Source organism: Carlito syrichta, unplaced genomic scaffold (genome assembly GCF_000164805.1).
Source record: "Carlito syrichta isolate Samal-C Ts95f unplaced genomic scaffold, Tarsius_syrichta-2.0.1 Scaffold154501, whole genome shotgun sequence".
NCBI lineage: Eukaryota > Metazoa > Chordata > Mammalia > Primates > Tarsiidae > Carlito > Carlito syrichta.
In genome coordinates, this window is record NW_007098597.1 from 255,237 (window position 1) to 279,121 (window position 23,885).

General features: G+C 41.7%; 1 pseudogene; it reads left to right on the forward strand.

Annotated features, from left to right (window-relative positions):
* The first annotated feature begins 4,838 nt into the window (after nucleotides 1-4,838).
* LOC103252321 lies at nucleotides 4,839-22,997 on the forward strand (annotated as a pseudogene).
* The last annotated feature ends 888 nt before the right edge of the window (nucleotides 22,998-23,885 follow it).

The window sequence follows — 23,885 nt, forward strand, 5'->3', positions numbered from 1 at the left end:
TGTAGCCATTCAACCACCACACAGTTAACTCATCATTATGTGGATTAGCAACTCAGTGAGTGTTTTTTCTGGTCTCAGTTGGGCTCCCTCATATGTATGATCAACTACAAGTAAGCCAAGTGACCGCTTCGGGGAACTGCCTGGGTCTCAGCAGGGGCAATGGGCAATGACTGGGTCACGTGTCTCATTCCCAGCAGCCTAGCTGAGCTTATTCTAGTGGTAGCTGGACTGGAAATAAAAAATAGCACGTGGAAGACGCAAGGCCCCTTGTGGCCTAGTCAGAACTGTATGTTGTCACTCTGCCACACGCTATTGGCTAAAGCCATCACAGGGCCAGCCCAGATAGCAGGGATTGGGGAATGCAAGCTCCTTCTTGACAGAGTAAACTGCAAAGTCACATTACATTGAGTGTGCACGGAGGAAGGAAAATAATTTGAGCCATTTTTTTGCAAGCAATCTATCACAGGGGCTTTGTCTTAGTGCACCCTGTTCATTATCCCCTGTACTCCAGACAAACTGAAATCCCTATTTCCTAAACATGGTGCCAGAGTTCCTTTCACAAACCTACATTTTTGCACTTGCTATTTCCTTGAACTATAATGCCTTTTTCATACCCCCATACCTTTAACTTGTCCTTTAAAATGTAACTTGTAATTCCAGGTTAAAAGAGACAAACCGAAGATGTATTCTTCACCCTCATGAAAACTTAGTAAAAGGATATAAACAATTTTTTTTTATGAAAATGTGTAAGCCCACAAGAGCAAAGTGAAGAGAAGAGGACAGTCAATAAAACATTTCAATAAAACATTTCAACAAAACTTTGGCATCCAACTTAGGAGGACAGAAAAAGCAGAGCGCCTGCAGGTGTGAGGGGAGACAAGCCACAAGGTGAGTCTCATCACAGAACTCACAGGACTCGGGAACTAGGGGTACCGGATGCCTCCGAAAGAAGGGGTAAGGGTAGGAAACAGGAGGACTTATTGAACCTACAAGAAGCACTTGACCCCTGGATCTGCTCACCCTCCCACCAGTCAGGTGAGTACCCTTCTCCACCTGGAAGCCTGAGGTTTACTCTGGAAGAGGTTAACCCTGAGGAACTCTGGACTTGAAAGACCACATGTAGCTGAGGGCTGGGGTGTCACTCTGAAAACAGCAGGAAAAGTCTACACACCGAAAGGTAAAACTCCCCTCTGCATGCCTGGCTTGGCTCTGGGAAAACTGGCAGTCAGACATAGACTTTCTAAGCAAGAGATGGTAGGATTCCTCATTAGGGAAATTGACCAGCCCAAGAGGGAAGACCTAAAAATAGAGACATTTTTGAACTGGCCAATAAAATGCCAGGATACCTGCCCGATTCCCTCATGGTGAAGTCTCCAGTCATCATGCCCAGTCCTTCCTCACAGAGTTTCCAGACAGCTTTATATGGAACAATCTGCCCAGGGTCAGGAAGCCTTTGAACAAAGCCTCTACTATGACAACAAGACCCACCACCCAGGAAAAGAAAAATGGAGGTGTGTGGTGGAGGTCCGGTCATGAGAAAGCAGAGTCCATGTTTTCCATAAGAATAAGCCAACACACAAAACTTACCTTTGAAAAAAAAATCAAGAAATAGCGTTATGATCATATTATTTAGAAATTTATTGGTAGCAGAACTAAAAAACCCCAAAGTGCTAGAAAGCACTGTCTCTAAGGAGACTCTAGGGAGGGAAGAATGGAGGTTGGCTGATTTTATGAAAAGTCTTGTAAAACTATTAGACATAATAAACTACGTACATGCATTACTTTGCTAGAGTAATCTTTAAAAATAAATAAGCCCTTCTTAATTGTTCTTTCTTGGCTAAGGTCTCCTCCAGATCCCCAGCAAGTCCCAGGGCTCTCCTCCCTCTGAGTGTTTTCACACAATTGTGCTCATAGGACCAGCTCATTGAAACATTCATAAGTTAATACACTGATGAGAAGACATCCATCCCATAGCCTTTAACTACATTTTATTTATATTGTGTGTATTCATTGTCTGTCTTTCCTACTAGGTTTTAAGCTCTCTGGGGTTAGTACTAAATCATGATTTGGCGGTGGGCATTCAGAAGATGTCCTCTACATATGTATCGAGGAGGGAGGAGATGGTGAAAATTAAATTACAGTCAATACAAAAAGCAAATTTGTCTCCCTTTATTTAGTGTCTTTCTATTTTACTTACTTTATATTTCTCTATTTAGAATTAGACTTGTTCCTTAAAAGACCTTAAGTTGACTTAAAGAAATTTATCCAAGTTAAAAAGGAATAAATGAGCCGGGTTCGGTGGCTCAGCCTGTCATCCCGTGATTTGGGAGGCTGAGGTGAGTGGATTGCCTGACCCCGCGGGTTCGAGACCTGTCTGGGCAACTTGGTGAGACCTCATCTCTACAATAAATCAAAAAATTAGCCGGGCGTGGTAGCGCGTGCCTGTAATTCCGGCTACTCGGAAGGCTGAGGCGGAAGGATCGCCGGAGCCCAGCAGGTCGAGGCTGCGGTGGCCGGGAGCGGCCACTGCAGTCTAGTCAGGGTGACAGAGTGAGACTCCAACTCAAAAAAAAAAAAAGGAATAAGTGGAACCCACCATGCTGCCCATCGAAGTTGGGCTGGATAAAGAAAATGTGGTACATATACACAACGGAATATTATGCAGCCATAAAGAAGGACTTCACAGCAACTTGGATGGATTTAGAGTCTATCCTACTCAGTGATCTATCCCAGAAACAAAGAACAAAGTTCCATATGTTCTCATTCATAAGCAGAACTTGAACAATGATCATAATACTATAAGAAAGGGATTGGTAGTAGTGGGAAACTGCCGGAGGGTGGGGCACACCTCATCAACAAGGGTACCTGCATAATGAACATTTGTATACCTAACCCTGATTGTACCCCACATCTTTAAAATAAAAAATTAAAATGTAAAAAAGCAGATTTAAAAAAATGAATAAGTGAAGAAATTAGGGTAAATAGAAGCCTTTTTTTTTTAAATTGGCTGGGCGCAGTGGTTCAGCCTGTAATTTTAGCATTTTGGGAGGCCGAGGTGAGAGGATTCAGCAACCTGATGAAACCTCATCTCTACAATAAATCACACACACACACAAAACTAGCCGGGCATGGTGGTGCCTACCTGTAGTTCCAGGTACTTGGAAGGCTGAAGTGGAAGGAGGGATCACTGGAGCACCGGAGGTCGAGGCTCCCGTGGCCGCGAGTGTGCCCCTGCACTCCCACCTGGGTGACAAGAGCGAGACTCCAACTCGAAAAAAAAAAAATATCATACCAGCACATTATTTAAGAAGAGAAGAAAAAGAAAAGAGAGAGAGAGAGAGAGAGAGGAATGAGGGAAGAAGGCTTTAGTGTTTTTAATATAGAAATTTTTCGTTTTAAAAATAGAATTGAATCTGTAGATTTTTCACTTGTGGTTCCTTCTGCCCATCCATTTGTTGCTCTGAATCCCTGGAGAGTGAGATACAAGCATCGTTTGCTTTGTGTGTAGCTGAGTTAATGCCAATCATATTCAGTTTATCATTTAAATAAACAGCATTCTGAAACTAGGGAAACTAGTTCTTCCAAAATCCAGGAGTTTAACTTAAAGCTAGTCTCAAGCTCTGAGTTAGAAACTATTTTAATTGAAGAGACGAACAAAATGTATAATGAGCCCGAGTGGTGCCGGGGTCAACCGTAAAAATACATGTCACAGAGTTGCAATGTTTTAGTTCATTTCCCTTTTAAAAATCTCACGCCCTTTCCAGATTTTAGGTTCAGAGAATTAAAATGCAAGGCTGATCTGTGACTTTCTTAATCCTGAATTTGAATTTGACACAGTCAATTCCATGTAAAATCCTTCAGGCTTCACAAGCATGGGAATCACACTCCAGAATATTAGGATAAGAATCTGGAGAGTTCTCAGACAGAAACTGAGAAGAAAAATGAGGCGATTCCCCTGGATCACATCTTCCCTCTCACTCTTTCCTTTTGCATCCTGGTCTCAGAATAATCATGATGATAGTCTTGAAGTAAGATGAAGAGAACATACAGATTGAAGGAGAAAACATATCGGAGAGAGGAAGAGACTGAAGAAAGTTCTCCAGCCTAGTCCACATGCCTGGCACCCACTACAGGGCATGGTCCATAGTAGACCTTCGAAAAATATTTGCTGAATATGAGTAGCTGAATGGCCCTGCTTGGGAATGGATGGCCAACGTTTGATTCCGTGACACCCTCTTTGCTAAGCTTCTACTATCAAGCTTCTGGTTGACAATCTTTCTTTAAATAAGCTTCTAACATTCCATATGGTTATCCACAAATTTTGCTCTCCTGAGAGCAGTTCTGACAAATTCTGAGTTTCTTCAGCATAAAGTTGCAAGTTCCAGCCAGGTGTGGTGTCCCAGCCTGTCATCCCAGCACTTTGGGAGGCCAAGGCGAGAGGATTGCCTGAGCCCAGGGGTTTGGGACCAGCCTGGGCAACTTGGTGAGAACCTCGTCTCAACGATAAATCGCACACACACACACAAGATCTAGCCAGGCCTGGTGGTGTGCGCCTGTAGTTCCAGCTACTCCGAAGACTGAGACAGAAGGATCGCCTGAGCCCAGCAGGTCGAGGCTGTGGTGGCCGTGAGCGTGCCACTGCACTCCAGCCTGGGTGACAAGAGTGAGACTCCAACTCAAAAATAAAACAATAAATAAAAAGTTGCAAGTCCCTACTCTGACTTTCATTGTGTGTGGATTTCACAGCCTCATCCACCCAGGCAATTTCATTTCTCTGATTTCTGAGTCTGGGTGGGCTCTTCACTTTTGCTCTCCTGCGCTGCCCACATCAGAAAACGATGTCGGAAAAAAGGGCCTGGGGGCGGGGACGGTCCGGGCTAACCGGGCCGCCTCTTGGGCTCTGGAGTTTGTAACCTTAAGAGTGATCCAGCTGGTATTTCAACAAGTCGGTGGGAAAGACAGCCCCGGCGCTCCAAAGCTCAGCTGACGGAAGCGGGGTGCGCAGTTTCGAGTCTGAGTGCTACCCGGAGCCCAAAGACGGGGTGGCCCCCACACCTTGCACGCCCAGACTCTCCATCGCGGGAAGAGGTGGGCGAAGGACGTGCGCCGTGACCCGTAAGGGAGACGTCTGGGTGCGGAAACCCCAGGCCAGGTGGGCCCGGCAGGCCTCCCGCGCCTGGGAACCGCCCTGTGCGCGCAGGCCGGGCCGTGGCAACCCCAAAGCCGCGGATCCTGCGCTGGCTGGTGTCGCAGCCGGACCGCGGGCAGCTGGAGGGCGCGGCCTGGGGTACGAGGGCCGCACGCGCTTCCGCAACCCTTGGGAGACCCGCCTGCGGCAGGACGCACGGCAGGAGGACTTCGGAATCTTCCAGGCCTGGGCTGAGGCCACCGGGGCCCACCCTCCCGGGAAGGACCAGCCCGGCCTGCCAACCTGGAGGAGGAATTTCCGGCCTGCCCTTCATCGGAAAGAAGGGGCGCGTTTCGCAGTGGACCAGAGCAAGGACCCTCACGACCCACATAAGCTCCACGAGTTTGTGACCCCAGGATTTGGGGGCTTTTCCCAGTGGGACCCCTCTCCCGAAACCAGTGGCCGAGGCAGTACCTCTGAGATCCAGGAAGACGTTCTGGATGGGTTACTGGGTAACATGGCCTTGGCCCCACTCCCAGATGGGCCCTCGGGCCTGACTGTGGCCGCTGAGCCCTGCCCTCCGCCCTGGCTGCGCCCCGAGGCAGACCATCCCGCTCCCTGCCCAAACCTGGAGGCCCCCGAAAATCCACGGAGGCAGCTGTGGGTGCCAGAGGAAGAGGGGGAGTTTGAGGTGACGGCCTCCTACCGGGGCCGCCAAGTCCTCCAGCAGACCGTCTCATGCCCAGGGCGCCTGCGGCTGGGAGGGCCCGAAGTAGGGGCCACGACGCTGCCTGGGTGGCCAATAGCACTGCCAGACCCTGGGGTGCCCCGGACAGACGGGGAAGTGACTGGCGACGTGAGGCGCGTGCTGCGCTGCCTGGGCGGGGGCCTGGCTCTGTGGCGGGCCGGGCTGCGGCTCTGGGCCCAGCGGCTGGGGCCCTCCCACTCGTACTGGGCCGTGGGCGAGGAGCTGCTCCCCGACAGCGGGCATGGGCCTGACGGCGAGGTCCCCAAGGACAAGGAAGGCAGCGTGTTCGACCTGGGGCCCTCCGTGGCCGATCTGATGACCTTCAGGGAAGGAAGTGGACGCCACCTACACCCTCCGGTTCTGTTGGGGGAGTCGTGGCCCCGGGACCAGCCATGGACCAAGAGGCTCGTGATGGTCAAGGTGGTGCCCACGTGCCTCAGGGTCCTGTTGGACATGGCCCGACCGGGGGGGCCTCCTCACTGGAGAACACCGTGGACCTGCACATTTCCAACAGCCAGCACCTTTCCCTCGCCTCTGACCAGTACAAGGCCTACTTGCAGGACTTGGTAGAGGATATGGATTTTCAGGTCGCTGGGGAGGCCCGAGTCTTTGCTTTCTCATGGGCGCAGGCCCCTAACACGCGATCTCAACCGATAAACTGCTTCCTGCTGTGGTCAAAAAAGAAAAAAGAAAATGATGTCCATTTTCCAGTATCGCTATGAGGAATAAATCATATAATGTATACAGTATACATGGCATATAGTAGGCTTTAAATAAATATTTACCTCAAGGGATGATGAGTCTTAGGAACGTATGCTGTCAATTTTTCCCCGTGTCTGAGACAGACATTGCTAGATGATTATGATACTCTTTCCTACTGAGATGAAACAGGCCTCAGAGTTCTATTCAGTACAACCACCACCAATTAACCAAAAAGATGAGATTCAAACATTAGTTACCATCCTCAGCGCAAACCATGCAACCCATGGCATGATTCTGAGCTGTTGCTGAAGTGAGCGATCATCCAGTTCCAACCCTGCTTTTAGCTACTATAAGATCAAAAGTCTAGTAACCAGGCATTAGCGATGGTATAAAAAAGTGAGAACATTATTTTCTTTAGCTTTCTGGAAGATTAAAGAACTATCGCGCGGTTGAAAGGCAGAGAAGTAAGCCTCTTCAATGGTAGCACAGTCTCTGTTTTAAGGAACTAGAAGAAATATAAACAGGCTACAGCTAAATTAAAATCCAACCAGTCAGTGTGTTTCTCCCAAGACAGAATTGGTAAATACCAATCTCCCAGTCCCTTCCTGACAAGATAGAAAATCTTTGCATCAGTCTCCAGAAAGAGGCATAGAGAGGGAATATGTGCTTCAGACATAAATTGAAGTGAAAAAGAACACAAAGTTGCATTAGACTGTGAGTACAATTATCCAATAAATGTGCTTAGCAAAAAAAAGAGACTAGATGGAGACACATTAAAATAAAGATTGTGGTCTCTTTTAAGATAAAGCTATCGGCAATGGTTTTTTCTTTTTTTTAATTTCCTATAATGTAGTTTTATTTTAAATGACATTTAAAATTAATGAGGCAAGTGTTTCACATTCTATAATTTTCTAAATAAAGAGAACACTTGAGAATGGAGCAAACAGAGTTCTCTAAGTTTTTAAGGGCCTGAAGTAGAGAGATCAGGCAAGTAAGCGACTAATATTTTGTTGGTTTCCTGATTCTCGACGTTATGTAGGAAGAAAGACAAGCTCATCTGAAGGCAGCCATGTGTCAAAAATCATAAAAGCTGAGACTTCCATATCCCTCAAGAAAGGTAGGCCTTGTTACCCCAATAAAAGAACTGAGGATTGATTCTCTAGTTGTACTATTTTAGCTTGTGTGTGTGTGTGTGTGTGTGTGTGTGTGTGTGTGTGTGTGTGTGTGTGTGTGTGTGTGTTGTGTGTGTGTGTTTGAAGCCAAAGGTAAGTATGGATGATCTGCAATCAAAGTCAATCCTTTGCATAAACAGGTTTTATTCCAGAAACATGTAATAGCCACCACATCCTTGCAGCCAAAAAACCAGAAGATTATGTATCCTCTTCAACTACTCCATTGACTGCTTTGAAAAGACCCATTTTAATCTGACCGTCTTTGTGACATATTACAGAGATAGCAGCTTGCAAAAAAAAATTATAACAATAATAATAAGGAAAAACAAAAGACCGTTGTCCTTTTGTTGGAATCTGTTGGAAGAGATAAGATGAATGCTTTGAAATGAAGCATTTAATGAGAACTCTGAACAGTGTTCAGAGTTTTGTTTATCTATGCGATAAGGGCTATGTGTAGCCAGGTGTGTTATTAGCTATTTCCAAAACCTTGGTGTCTGAATTGGAAATGACTTGAGTATTTTTTCTCCCAGAGGCTATAGTTTTCTCTCCTCTAATTACTAATGGAATGTTGTATCAAAGCCAAAATTGTGACCTTTTAAGTTACAAGTTCATTTCCATCCTGTGGCATTGTATTTTTCATCCATCCTTTTTAGAAGAACTGCCTTAGAAATCTCCTTTATGTTGATTTCTCATACCTCTTATTTTGATTTTCTCCAAATCTCCTGAAAACACGGGTTTGTATATGAAAAGAACTTATACCTTCTTCATTGGCAGGCAGGAGGCCATTTGACACTGCAAAATAGGATTGAATTGACTTGACTCTGACAGGAATTTTCGGACAGATTTCTTGAGAGAGTTTGCTGCCCATTCATTCTGCCTGGTCCAGCTCATTTCACTTCTCAACCCCTTGCTTTCTTGGCTCTCCTCTCACCAGGCCCTCCCCACTTACAAATACTCTGGAATCAAACTTATTCTTTTTTTTTCTTCACCTTTAAATTTTTTATTTTAAAATTGTGGGTTACAGCTCAGGGTTAGGTATACAAATGTTCATTGTGCAGTTACCCTTGTTGATGAGGTGTAACCCCCATTCCCCAGGCAGATTCCCACTACTGTCACTCCCACCTCCCCACCCCCTCATCCCCCCACAGTTTCCCACTACTGTCAATCCTTTTCTTATAGCATTACGATAGTTGTTCAAGGTCCACTTTTGAGTGAGAACATGTGATACTCAGTTCTTTGTTTCTGTGAAAGATCACTCCGTCTGATAGACTCTAAGTCCATCCAGGTTGCTGCGAAGTTCATGATTTTGTTCTTCTTTATGGCTGTGTAATATTCCACCATGCATATCTTTTTTTCTGATTTTGACTTCTTTGACTATCTGTCATATTTCCTAACATCAGCCATTCCTTTTATACTTCCTTACCATGTTAAGAGCTCATCATCAGCTTCCTGCCCTCTAAAAGTTGTGCCTTGTCTTTTTCTTGTCATGCTTGCTTCTCTGATGGCCTAGTCCACTAGAGCCTTCCTCAGAGTACCTCCCCACACTGTATATTTGGTTGTGTCATTCTTCACTCAAATTGATATACTTCTGTTTTAATAACATACCTGTACCACAAAGCTACCCTATTCTAAAATGAGACCACTAGCTCCCCTCTCCTAAACTAACTCATTGTCCTTAATTTCCTGTTTTCCTTTATGACAACACCATTTTTTTTAGCAGGCTAGGCTCAAACACAGAACTATATATGACACCTTGCTCTCTTTGGTCCCCAGCATCTAGTTGTGAGATTCTGCTAACTCTACATTGCGATGTTCTCTGAATTCTCCCCTTCCACATTTTCCCCACTGGTTTAGAGCCTCCTTCTGTCCCAAGGATTACAATAATCTGTGCCTAGTCTTGGGATCTGCCACAATAATCTTTCTTCAAGTGAGGCTTTGTGTTGGTACCATTAAGAGGGTCTGAGCAGAGACCACACATATGTCATCTGGGGCCTGGAGGGTGAACCCACCCTGGCCACCTGTGCACATCATCAGATGGTTTGAGAACAGCCCTGCTCCATCCACTGCTGCAGCTATAGGACGCAGCCGTGTGTGTCCTCTAGGGTCTGAGAACAAGCCAACCATCCTTCCCAGCAGTGACACCTGAGCTTGAGTGCGCTGTGCAGAAGCCTGGGGGTTGATCTACTCAGCTCGCCACAGTTAATGGCTGCATGCACCATAGGAGGGCCTGACATGGCCTGTCCTGCCCAACACTGCCATCAGTGCCAGTGAACATTGTTTGGAGGCCGAGGGATTGACCTGCTACACTTTCCACCCTCAGCACCCAAGAGTACTCTCTGGCTCCTGGGGATTAATCAGCCCACCTGCCACTGACAGCACCCATGTACACAATCTGGGGGCCTGAGGATAGGCCTGCTCTGCCCACTATTGGTAAAAATGATACCTAAGGATCAGCTCATGTGGCATCCCTGTCCCCAACAAAACCTCACCTCATCTTACACTAACATCCGCAATCTAGGCCACTAAGGAACTCATAGACACCACTGACATGGATCATAGCCAAAGAAATCACATAGAGACTACGATATTGCATCCACCCAGAATTAAAGCCCAAAACTATACCAAACCAACAATATAGATACATTTACAAGAAAAAAAAAATCTTTCCCTACTAAAGTCAATCCATAAAACTGGGAGAAGCAACTGTTATACCAGATGCACACCTAAAAAGAATTTTAAAAGAATGAAGACCACATGACATATAGACCATCATAAAGCAAACAGTATTTGAATTCTGGGAGTTCCAGAGGAGAAAAGATGTCCAAAGGTATAGAAAACCTATTTAATGAAATAATGGCTAAAAATGTTCCAAATCCTGCAAGAGATATAAATATTCAGATACAGGAAGCTCAATAATCCCCTAATTCATTCAATTCAAAATGGTCTTTTCCAAGAAACACTGTAGTCAAACTGTCAAAAGTCAAAGACAAAGAAATAATTCGAAAATCAGCAAGAAAAAAGCATCAAGTCATATATAAGGGAATCCCCCAGCAAACTAACAGTGAATTTCTCCACAGAAATCTTAGAGGCCAGAAGAAAATAGGATGATATTTTCAACATGTTGAAAGAAAAAAACTGTCAGCCAAAAAGTTTTCCCAGACAAGCAAACTGAGGGAATTAATCACCACTAAACCGGCCGCCCTACAAGTAATGCATAAGGAAGTCCTACATCTGGAAGCAAATATCTGCCATCATGAAAACACATGCAAGTATAATACAAAACTCACTGGTAGAATAGATACACAAGTGAAAGCAAAAATGGAGTTAAACATTACCACTACAGAAAACCACCAAACTACAATGATAATATGAGAGAGGAAGAAAGGAACAAAGGATATACAAAACACCCAGAAAACTAATAAAATGACAAAAATAAATCTTTCCCTATCTATTATAACCTTGAAAATAAACAGATTAAATTCCCTACTTACAGATATCAATTGGACAAATAGATTTTTCAAAATGATTCAGTGTTGCCTACAAAAAACTCACTTCATCTGTAAAGACACATATAGGTTGAAAATAGAGAGACAGAAAAAGATATTCCACACAAATGGAAAACAAAAATGAGCAGGAGTAGCTTATTTGCATCAGATAAAATAATATTTAAGTCAAAAATTGTGAACAGAGATAACAAAGGTCACTCCATAATGAAAAAAGGATCAAATCAATACAAAAATTCTAAATATATATGCACCCAAACCAGAGCACCCAGATAAATGAGCCAAATATTCTTAGATCTAAAGGGAACACTACGCTTCAATACAATAATAGTTGGGAAATTCAATACCTAGACAGAAAATCAACCAAGAAACATTGGATTTAAACTGTGCTTTAGACCAAATGAGCCTAATAGACATTTACAGAACATATCTTCCAATAGTTGCAGTAAACACATTCTTCTCATCAGCACATGGAACATTCTCCAGGATAGCATTTGTTTTTTGTTAGGACACAAAACAAGTCTCAATAAGCTTAAGAAAATGAAATCACATCAAGTATCTTTTCAGACCACAATATAATAAAATTAGAAATAAATAACAAGAAGAATTTTGGAAACTGTACAAACACATGAAAATTAAACAACATACTCCTGACTGACCATTGGGTCAATGAAGAAATTAAAGAGAAATTTTTTAAAACTCTTAAAACAGCAAAAAATTAATCATAACTTACCAAAACCTATGAGATACAGCAGAACCAGTACTAAGAGAGAAGTTTAAAACAATAAACATCTACATTAAAAAGTGGAAAAATCTTAAACAACCTCACAAAGCACCTCAGAGAACTAAAAAAGCAAGATCAAATCAATCTCAAAATTAGTAGAAGGAGATAAATAATAGAGAGTACAGCAGAACTAAATGAAATAGAGACAAAAAATGCAATGGATTAACAAAATGAAAAGTTGGGTTTTGAAAAGATGACATCAATAAACTGCTAGGTCAACTCATGAAGAAAAAAAGAGTAGACTCCTAAAAATAAAATCAGAAATGAAAAATGAAAAATTATAACTGATACTACAGAAACACAAGTGATCATTAGAGACTATTATTAAAATGACATACTTAACAAATTGGGAAATACAGAAGAAATGATAAATTCCTGGACACATACAACCTACCAAGATTAAATCAGAAGAAATAGAAAACCTGAATCAACCAATAATAAGTAATGAGATCAAATCAGCAATAAAAAGTCTCCCAACATGAAAAGTCCAGGACCTGATGACTTTACTGCTGAATACTACCAAACTTACAAAGAAGAACACTAATATTCTCAAACTATTTCAAAAATTGAAGAGTAAGGCATTCTTCTTAACTTATTCAATGAGGCCACAATTACCCTGATACCAAAACAAGACAAAGACAGAACAAAAAAGAAAACTACAGACCAATATCCCTGATGGACATACATGCAAAACTCTTCAACAAAATATGAGCAAACTAAGTTCAACAACTCATCAAAACTATTACACACCATAATCAAATGGCATTTACCCCAGGGATGCAAGGATGTTTCAACTTACGCAAGTCAATAAATGTGATAAATCACATCAACAGAGCAAAGGACAAAAACTTTATGATCACCTCAATAGAGACAGCAAAAGCATTTGATAAAATTTGACATCCCTTCACAATAAAAAAATTCTCAAAAAGTAGGCATAAAATGTGTATACTTCAACATAATAAAGATCATATATGACAAACCTACAGCTAACATACTGAATGGGAAAAAGACGGAAGCCTTTCCTAGAGGAACGGAACAAGACAAAGATGTTCACTTTCATCTCTCTTTTGCAACATGGTACTAGAAGTTGTAGCCAAGCAACTAGGAAAGAGAAATTCTCTTGGGAAAAACACAAATTGGAAAGAGTACTTATTGCTCTATCTTCTATAAAGACAAAGTTGAGGATAAAGCATCAAAGTGGAAAAGAAGTAAATTGTCCCTCTTTGCAGACAACATAACCTTATATAAAAAAAATTTAAAACTCCATTTAGGTCTTGGTGGAGGCAGATTCTTGGCGCAATGGCGGACTGGAGCCTCAGCGGCTCTCCTGCAGTGCCTGAGATCCTGATATTAATTTGTTCCGGCATTTCTTGGGTGGCTCTTCTGAGAAACGTCTCTGGACATCAAACCCTCTGTGTTAAGTTCAGTTCCCAGGAAGACCTTGTGCCCCCAGAACATCGAGTAGACACTTTTTTTTCTTGGCCCTCTCAATAAATTGGTCCTGTGGTACACAAAAAACAAACAAAAACAAAACTTCATTGAAAAAAAATCCTCTTAGATCTGATAAATGAATTTAGTAAAGTTGCAGGACACAAAATCAACATACAAAACCATATAAATGACCTACAAAACCGAGATTCCTAAGCAACTCCTCAATAACACTATGAAAGGAATAAACCCTCACATATTTATAGAAACCCTGAATATCAATGGCATTAATGTCCTTAAATAACACAGAGTAGCAAACTGGAAAACAAAACAAGACCCATCCTTTTGCTGTCTCCAGGAGACCCATACCACTTCTAAAGATACCTTTAGGCTCGAGGCAAAGGAATGGACAACGATCTATCATGCAAGTCAAACATGAAAAAGAGCAGGAATTGCTATTCTTATATCAGATAAAATAGGCTTTAAGTCAATAAAAGTTAAAAAGGACAATTAGGGATACTACATAAAGATACCACATAATGGCTCAAACCAATAATAAGAAAGGTCTATTTTAGATATATATGTACCCAACACAGGAGCACCTGATTTATAAAACAACTGCTACTTAACCTGAAAGAGGACATAGACAGTCACATCATAATAGTGAGGGACTCCAATACCCCACAAATAGCTCTAGACTGATTACTAAGGCAGAAAACTAACAACGAAATCCTGGACTTAAATTTGATGTTCAACCCTTTGCCCAACAACACAGAATATGCATTCTTCTCATACACAGATGGATCATACTACAAGATCAACCACATACTTGATCATAATTCAACCTCGAATAAATTCCAAAGAACTGAACTCACGCCAAGCATCTTTTCTGACCAGAATGGAATAAATCTAGAAGTCAACACCAAGAGGAATCTTCCAAAACACACAAGTTCATAGAAATTAAATAACTAGCCGGGCTCGGTGGCTCAGCCTGTAATCCCATGCCTTTGGGAAGCTGTGGTGAGTGGATTGCCTGAGCCCGCGGGTTTGAGACTCACCTGGGCAACTTGGTGAGACCTCATCTCTACAATAAATCAAAAATGAGCCGGGTGTGGTAGCGTGCGCCTGTAGTTCCAGCTACTTGGAAGGCTGAGACAGAAGGATCGCCGGAGCCCAGCAGGTCGAGGCTGCGGGTGGCCGGGAGCGGCCACTGCACTCCAGTCTGGGTGAGGGAGCGAGACTCCAAATCAAAAAAAAAAAAAAAAAAGAAATTAAATAACTTGCTCCTGAATTCCATTTGGGTAAGCAATGAAATCAAGAGAGAAATTTTAAAATTCTTGGAAACAAATGACAACGAAGACACACCATACTAAAACCTCTGGAATGCTACCACAACTGTGCTGGAAGGAAAACTTATTGCACTGCAGGCCTACATTGTGAAAGCAGAAAGATCTCAAACAAAAAACCTAACATCTCACCTAAATAAACTAGAAGGACAATAACAAACTAAAACCATAGCTAAGAGAAGAAAATAAATAACCAAAATAAGAGCAGAAATAAATGCCATTGTGACCTCCAAAACCATACAATGATCAATAAGTCGAAAAGCTAGTTATTTAAATAGATAAACAAGATCAACAGACCCCTGGCCCAATTAACAAAACGAAGAGAGAAAGAATTCAAATGAGAATTCAAATAAATACACTTGGAAATGAAAAAGGTAACATTACAATAACCCAGAAGAAATACAAAAGATCATCAGAGACCACTATAAAAACATCTGTATATATGCAATTTAGAAAATCTTAAGGAAATTGATAAACTCCTGGAATCATATGACCCCCAAGATTGAAACAGGAAGAAATGGAAATCCTGCACAGACAAATAATTAGCCATAAAATTGAATCTGCAATAAAAAATACATCCATCAAAAAGAGTCCAGAACCTAATGGCTTCACAACAGAAGTCTACCAAACATACAAAGAAGAGCTGGTACTAAAACTACTAAAATTATTCCAAACAGTTGAGGAAGAGAGACTCCTCCCTAATTTATTCTTCAAAGCCAACATCATCCTGATACCAAAAAATGAGAAAGACACAACTAAGAAAGAAAACTACAGGCCAATTTTCTGATGAACATCAATGCAAACATTCTCAACAAAATTCTAGCAAACCACACCTAGCAATATATTTAAAAAAAGTATCCATCATGATCAGGTAGAATTTATTCTTGGGATGCAAGCGTGATTCAACACAGACAAATCAATAAGTATAATTTACCACATAAGCAGAAGTACAAACAAGGATCACATATTATCTAAATAGATGCAGAAAAAGCATTTGATAAAATACAACATCCCTTCATGATGAAAACCCTCAACCACCTAGCCATTGAAGGAATATTCATCAAAATAATTAGAGCCATATGAAAAACCCACAGCCAACATCATACTTAATGGGTAGAAGTTGGAAGCATTCCCTTTGAGAACTGGAACAAGACAAGGATGCCCATTCTCTCCCCTCCTATTCAACATAGTACTCGAAGTTCTAGCCAGAGCAATCAGACAAGAGAAAGAAACAAAAGGTATCCGAACAGGTAAAGAAGAAGTTAAATGATCCCTCTTCACAGATGATTCTATATCTAAAGAACCCTAAAGATTCCACTAAAAGATTTCCAGCACTCATAAGCAACTTCAGTAAAGTCTCAGGTTACAGAACCAACACTCAAAAATCAGTAACATTTCTATCCACCCAACACCATTCAAGCTGAAATCCAAATCAAGAACACAACCTCATTTATAACAGACACATACATACACACATACACACAAAGCCTCAGAATACACCTAATGAAAGAGATAAAAGACTTTTACTGTGAGAACTACAAAACATTCCTGAAAGAAGTCAAAAAGATACACAAACAAATGTAAAAACATTCCATGCTCATGGATTGGAAGAATATATATTGTTAAAATGTTCATATTACTAAAGCAATCTACATATTCAATGCAGTCTCTATCAAATTACCAGTATCATTTTTCACAGATCCAGAAAAACAATACTTACATTTATGTGGAAGCAAGAAAGAGCCCAATTAGTCAAAGCAATCCTAAGCAAAAGAACACAGCTGGAGGCATCACATTACCAGACTTCAAATTGTATTATAAGGCAACAGTAACAAATGGTACAAAAATAGGCAGGTAGACCAATGGAACAGAACTGAGAACCCAGAAATAAAACTGCTGCCATCAACCACCTCATCTTTGACAAAGATGAAGAAAAAAAAAAAACTCTTTGGGGGAAAGGACACTATTAGTAGATGGGTCTGGGAAAACTGGCTCACCATATACAGAATGAGACTGGACCCATTTCCCCTTACCGTATACAAAAATTAACTTAAGATGGGTTGAGGACTTAAACATAAGACCGCAAGCTATAAAAATTTTAGAAGCAAGCTTAGGAAACACTCTTCTGGACAGTGGCCAAGGCAGTGAATTCATGACCAAGACCTCAAAAGCAAAAGCAGCAAATTCCAAAATTGACAAGAGGGACCTAATACAGCTCAAGAGCTTCTGACGAGCAAAGAAACCATCAGTTGAGTTAACAGGCAACCTATGGAATAGGAGAACATATTTGCAAACGATGTATTCGACAAAGGTCTAATATCCAGAATCTACCAAAAGCTCAAATGAATCAATAGGAGAAAAACTAAGAGCCCCGTTAAAAAGTGGGCAAAGGATAGGAACAGACACTTCTCAAAGGAAAACATACAGGTGGAAAACAAACATATGAAGAAATGTTCAACATCACTAATCATCAGAGAAATGCAAATTAAAACCACAATGAGATCCCATCTCACACCAATCAGGATGACGTTTACTCAAAAGTCAAAAAACAACAGTTACTGGTAAGGATGTGGAGAAAAAGGAATGTACCTACACTGCTAGTGGGAATACAAGCTAGTTCAACCCCTGTGGAAAGCAGTTTGGAGATTTCTCAAAGAACTAAAAACAGATGTACCACTCAACTCAGCAATCCCACTACTGGGTATATGCCCAAAGGATCACAAATCACTCTACCAAAAAGACACCTGCACGCACATGTTTACTGCAGCACTATCCATAATAGCAGAAACATGGAATCAACCTAGCTGCTCATCAACAGCAGACTGGATAAGAAAATGTGGTACATATACACCAGGGATTACTACACAGCCATAAAAAAGAACAAAATTATGTCCTTTGCAGCAGCATGGATACCGCTAGAGACCATCATTTTGAGCAAATTATCACAGAAGCAGAAAACTGAATACTATGTTTTCTCTAATAAGCAAGAGGTAAACACTGTATGCACATGGACACAAGGATAAGAACAACAGACCCTGGGGTACATCTAAAAGGGGAAGGAAGGGAAGGAGAGAAGGGCTGAAAACTCCCCACTGGGCACCATGTCCACCACCTGGACAAAAGGCTCAATAGAAGCCCAAGCTTCACCATCACACAATGTCCCTATGTAACAAGCCTGCACATGTACACTTTGAATCAAAATTAAAGTAAATTAATTAAAGTTTAAAAAATCAGTAGTGTTTATGTAGACCAATAACAAATGAGCAAAAAAGAAATCAAGAAAGCTCTCCTATTTATACTAGCTACCAAAAAACAAACAAAAAAACTAGGAATACATTTAACCAAAGAGGTGAAATATCTCTACAACAAAAACCCCAAAACATTGCTGAAAGAAGTTAAAAAGGACACAAACAAGAGGAAATCAATACCACGCTCATAGATTGGAAGAGTCAATATTGTTAAAATGACTTATCCACAATAAGCTACAGATTCAACACAACTTCCATCTAAATAACAACAATATTATTTACAAAAATCATGAAATTAGCATTGAACCACTAAAGACCTCAGATAACCAAAACAATACTGAACAAAAAGAACAAAGGAGACTTCATATCACCTGACTTCAAAATACACTAGAAAGCAATAGTAAGTAAAATAGCATGCTACTGGTATAAAACGGACACACACACCAATGAAACAGAACAGAGAACTCAGAAATAAATCCAGGTATTTATAGTCAACTGATTTTTGACAAAGGCACCAAGAACATACACTAGGAAAAGAATAGCCTCTCCAATAAATAACACTGGGAAAACTGGGATGTCTAGATGAAGAAGAATGAAACTAGAGTCCTAGCTCTGACCATATACAAAAATCATTAAAGTGAATTAAATGGATGAAATACTTAATAAACATCAGACCCAAAATGACGAAAACTACTTGACTATAAGAAAACATAGGGAACGTGCTTCAGAACAGCAGTCTAGGCAAAGATTTGATAGCCAAGACTTTAAAAGCACAATAAAAACAAAAATACACACGTGGGACTATGTTCAACTAAAAAGTTTCTGCACAGCAAAGAAAACAATCAGCAGGTTGAAGAATCGGCCTGTATAAAGGGAGAAAATATCCAGCAAGGGACTATTAACCAGAATATACAAGGAATTCGAACAACAAATAACCAAATCATCACATTAAAAAGGGGACAGAAAAACTGATGGATACTTCCCAGAAGAAGGCACACCAACGGCCAACAAATATAAGAAAAAAATGCTCAGCATCACTCATCATAAGGGAAATGCAAATCAAAACCACCAGACATCATCTCACCTCAGATAGAACGACCAATGGAATTGCCTCAGCTAGAATGACCAATAAGACAAAAAATAACAAATGCTAGCAAGGATGCAGAGAAAAGGGAAATCTTATACACCTTCGCTGGGAATGTAAATTACCATAGCCATTATGGGAAACGGCATAGCGGTGTCTCGAAAAACTAAAAATAGAACCACTTTATGATCCAGCAATGCCCCTACCGAGTATTTACTCAAAGAAAGGAAAATCAGCATGTCAAAGAGATACCTGCACCCCATATTTATTGCAACACTATTCACAACAGCTGAGATGTGAAATAAACCTAAGTATTCAACAATGGATAAGTGGATAAAGAAAACGTGGTTTATGTACACAAGGGACTACTATTCAGCCATTAAAAAGAATAAAATCCTGTCATTTGCACCGATGTGGATGAACCTGGAAGTCATTGAAGAGATATTGGTTAATGGGTGCAAACATACGGTTAGATAGAAGAAATTATTTCTAGTGTTCTACAGTACATTAGCATAACTATAGTCAACAATCATTTATTGTAGGCCAGGTGTGGTGGCACATGCCTGTAATCCCAGCACTTTGAGAGGCTTAGGTGGGAGGATTACTTGAGCCCAGGAGTTCAAGACCAGCCTAGACAACATAGTGTGACCTCGTCTCTACAAAAAAATAAAAACTTAGCTGGGCATGGTGACACACGCCTGTAGTCCCAGCTATTCCGGAGGCTGAGGGGAAATAATCACCTGAGTCCAGGAGGTAGAGGCTGCAGTGAGCCATGATTTTGCCTCTGCACTCCAGCCTGGGCGACAGAGTGAGTCCCCGATTTAGAATCTTTAAAAAAAAAAATCATTTATTTCAAAATAACTAGAAAAGTTGAAATGTCCCTAACACAAAGACATGACGAATGTTTGAGGTGATGGATATCCTAAATACCCCGAATTGATCATTTTACTTGTATGAATGTATTAAAACATCGCTTGTACCCAGTACATATGTATGATGATTATATGTTAATTTATAAAGATGATTTCAAGTGTGGCTTTGGCCACGACACACTCTTTGCTCAAAACCAGCCAATGACTCCCCATTGTGGCGAACTGACACCAGTGTATTTGTTCTCTCAGAAGCCTTTCCGGATCCCACGAGACATCACGCCTGCTATTTTTCCTATTTCCTTTCCCATTCTGCCTTTTAGTATTGTGGTCTGCAGGCTCGCTGAATCTTCTTTACCGTACTGACCAGAGTGACATCATCAGAAGATGGGCGCTTGATTCTCAGTTTCTCAGTCTAGCTGTGATGCCTAGGGCAAGTTCACAACCTCACTGAGCCTTGGCTTCCTCGGCCATTAAATGGAGAAGTGATATACCATGACAGGGATGAAGGCTTTGGGGTCTGAAGGCAGAGAGATGTGGATGCGAGTTTCAACTCTCCCTCTGCAACATTGGTTACAATGGCCTTGCTATAAAACATAAATGTGAACAGGATCTACCAGCTATTTTAAAGATTAAATGAGACAATGGGCACAGGAGACAAGCTTACAAAATATCACCCACTGTTAGGATTGTTATGAGTAAGACTGTTGTGATAAACACGGGGGATATAACAAAAACACTCCTTCAGCATCAAGGCTCCTACAAATGCAGGGTAGGATCAGCTCTGTAAAAGTGGCATGGAGCCCAGGATTGAGAAACCGCTCTGGGATCTGCGTCCCAGCCAGAACGCACAACGTAGACATGCATGTTGTTATAGACCATAATATATTATGTGAACATAAGACTCCATCATTAGGTTAGACTCCATGCCATCTTCATCTTTGAGTCTTCTGAGGTGGTATGGCAAAGTGGAAAAAGGGAACCTCAGATTTGATAAAATACTAGGGCAATAAATTCCATGAGTCTTAGGTTTTTGCATCCGTAAAATGCTGCTAGCTGCATCAATCACAGCTATTCATGGCTATAAAGTTCTAACTACAATATTTGGCATAAAGTAGCTGCTCAATAAATGTTAGATTCCTTTTTCTTTTTTCCTCCATTTCCCCAAAGTGCCTCACATCTAGTATGTACTTACCGAACATGTGTTGAATCTAATTGAACTTTAAAAATGCTAAGAGTGCCGGGCTTGGTGGCTCAGCCTGTAATCACCTTGGGAGGCTGAGGTGAGTGGATTGCCTGAGCCCGCGGGTTTGAGACCTGCTTAGGCAATTTGGCGAGACCTCATCCCTAAAATAAATCAAAAATTAGCCGGGCGTGGTAGCGCGCACCTGCAGTTCCAGCTACTTGGAAGGTTGAGGCAGAAGGATCACCAGAGCCCAGCAGGTCGAGGCTGCGGTGGCCGGGAGCGGCCACTGCATTCCAGTCTGGGTGACAGAGTGAGACTCCAACTCAAAAAAAAAAAAAAAAAAATGCTAAGAGTATTTGCCAAGAATATATGTATTTGTCACAAGGCGACTGGGGCCTTTTCTGCTATCAGATGGACTCCTGGAAAAGCCAGTTACCCTGTAGAGATTTAAAACACTAAAGCTAACTTTTTATAAAAGCTGGGTTCTATAACAAAGTTTCTTTCTTAAAAGGAGAGACGCCAATCAAAACAAGAATTAAAGGAAAAATCCACACGCACTCCATGGTAGCTTCAAAGGCTCTTGCTCGGATATGGTCAGGTGGATGTAAAAGGCAGTTTTCTCTGTTTTCCTGCATGATTCCAACAAAACAAATCTCAAAGGAAAGTATGCCCATTTTTTCTTTCCTCTGAGTAAATTCATACTTGCAAATTATAACAATTTAGTGAAGAATTGCTGCATTCTAAGTGTTCTACATGCGAGAATTCATCTAATCCTGAAACTGCCCTGTGAGGTAGGTAATGTTATCATTACCATATCAGAGATTATGAAAATAAGAGAGGTTAAGCGGATTGTCCAAAGTTGCACAGCTAATAAGTGGCAGAGCCAGGACTGGAATCTTGGTTCTAGAGATCTTTCCTGTAACTGTTACATAACAAGGATACATTAAATGACACATTTTAGAAAACACTAAAGGAGTGGTTATTGACCCTAGCTGTACATCTGAATCACCTGTGGATAGATGCATGGATGCAAATTCCCACGGGCCAACAAGACCTACTGAATCAATTTTTCCAGATGGGGTCTGATTGTATTTTCAGAAGCATCACTAGAAATGCCTTAAGGGCGGAGCAAAATAGCCATAAGGCTTCACTCTCGTGTAAGAAGAGTTAGGCTACAATGCATCATGGAAGCGTTTCCCTTCCTATTGTGGACTTCCCCGAGAAACATCAGTGCATCTGAAACTTAGGCCAACTTACCACACGCCCATGTCTCTCAAGGTACAATTGTCAGGGGCGTCCAGCATTTGTTAAGAGACTGAAGTCACCGTGCACGGAGTGGAAGGCCATGCTGGGCACTCTTACTGCACCCACATAAACCTTCCATTACTGCTTGGGCCAGTCAAAAAGGCCACGCCAGGTCTCTGTGAAAGTTCCAGAATTCGGACACTGACTGACTACAGATACTTAAGACATACTGCCACGGAAGGCTGCCACCAAATAGTCCTCCTCCTTGACTGCCTTTTCAGCTTGATGACTGTGAGTGCTTTTCTGTTTTTATTTTGTGTTTTTTTTTCCTCAGGGGGTGGGGAGCAAAATTGGAAAGGGTGCTCGTTTCTATATCACTACTGCTGTTACAAAGAGGCAAAGTTAAGGGTAACTGCCAACGGCTTCCCCTTTCTCTTCTTTTTGTTCGCTCCATCTGTCTGGACCAATGCACAAGGAAAAAAGCCAACCAGAATGGCCCTCCAAAGTTACACTCTGTTTTAAAGCTGATGAAGGATGTGTTTTCCACAGCTTAGGAGAAAAATATATTATAAAGTGCCTGAGCAATTAAACAAATGGTATTTGCAAACATCTGCCGTCCAGTACGGTTGCCTGTGTTCAAACAAAGCCTCACAGTGTCTTTGGCACACCAGAGTGAGAAAAGCTGGGTGCCATTTGCTGAATGAACTCTTCCAGATTACAGTTCTGTGGCCTGGGGGAATTCATTCAAATCCACATGGGGAAATTAATTCCCAGAGAGACAGGCCCTAAGAGAACAACCAGTGAAACGAGGACCCAGAGTAAAGTTGGCAGGAATTCAATGAGCATTTTATTAACCTCTACTAAGCCATATTTATTATTTATGGCTGAATTACAGGAGCTAGAGAGTCTGAGGAGGAAATGAGACTTCCTGCTGCAAAACATCAAGCAGCATCTACTTCGATTTCTCCTACTGAAACCTGTGAAGACGCATCTGAAGGCAGAGACTCAACAGAACCAGCTCCCCGAAGGTACCATCTGAGGAAAACACCACTCATGGTTGAACATGCAAACTCTACTTGGTAGCTGAGTGACCTGTAATACGGAGATACTAGGAACAGTTCCACAGCCTTGTTCTGAGGATTGCAGAGGCTATTAGCCCGTAGAGCTCTCAGAACTGGGCATGGCTCTTTAGAAGTGCTCGGTGAATGTTTGCTACAGTTTCGTAGCTATTACTGTTGTGATTGTAAAACAAGATTTTCTCCCCATGTTCCTGGAATTGCAGCAAATGCAGGAAGTGATGGCACAAAATGTTCTCGGTTTGCTGAAAGGTGTTGGTTCTAGTCCTTCCTGACTCCAACCCTGGCCATCCTGTTAATATCAAGAAGAGCTGACCACGAAGTGTTGCCTGTCAGTGAATATTCAGAAAAAGAATATTCAGAAAA